Source organism: Nannochloropsis gaditana (genome assembly GCF_000240725.1).
Source record: "Nannochloropsis gaditana CCMP526 unplaced genomic scaffold scaffold1021, whole genome shotgun sequence".
NCBI lineage: Eukaryota > Eustigmatophyceae > Eustigmatales > Monodopsidaceae > Microchloropsis > Microchloropsis gaditana.
Genome location: NW_005802932.1, coordinates 3278 through 3694, shown reverse-complemented (window position 1 = coordinate 3694; position 417 = coordinate 3278).

Here is a 417-nt window from a genome sequence, read left to right as displayed (position 1 = left end):
CCTCCTCCTCTTCCTCCTTCTCCTCCTCCTCCTCGTCTTCTTCCTCCTCCTCCCTCCCTCCCGCTCCTTCTACCTCCCTTCTCCCCATAGAAGAGCGATCCGTGAAAACAAACCCGACCGCCTCTTTCTTCCTCCCCCCCCTTATCCTTCCCTCCTCCTCGCTTCTCCCGTCCTCCCGTCCTCCCTGCTTCCCCTCCCTCCTCGCGGCCACTCCCTCTCCTCCCCTCGCCGCCACTCCTCCTCCAGCCTCCTTCTTCCCCTGCCCCGCCCGGCCCGTTTTACCAACTACGCTCAAACATCTCGGCTTAAAAATGGTCGGTGCCTGGCTCTGGGCCTGCTGACGTGGCGGCTGTCCTCCTCGCGGCCTCCGGCACTCCCAGACCCCGCCTTCGCTTCGCCTGAAGTGACCACGCCGAC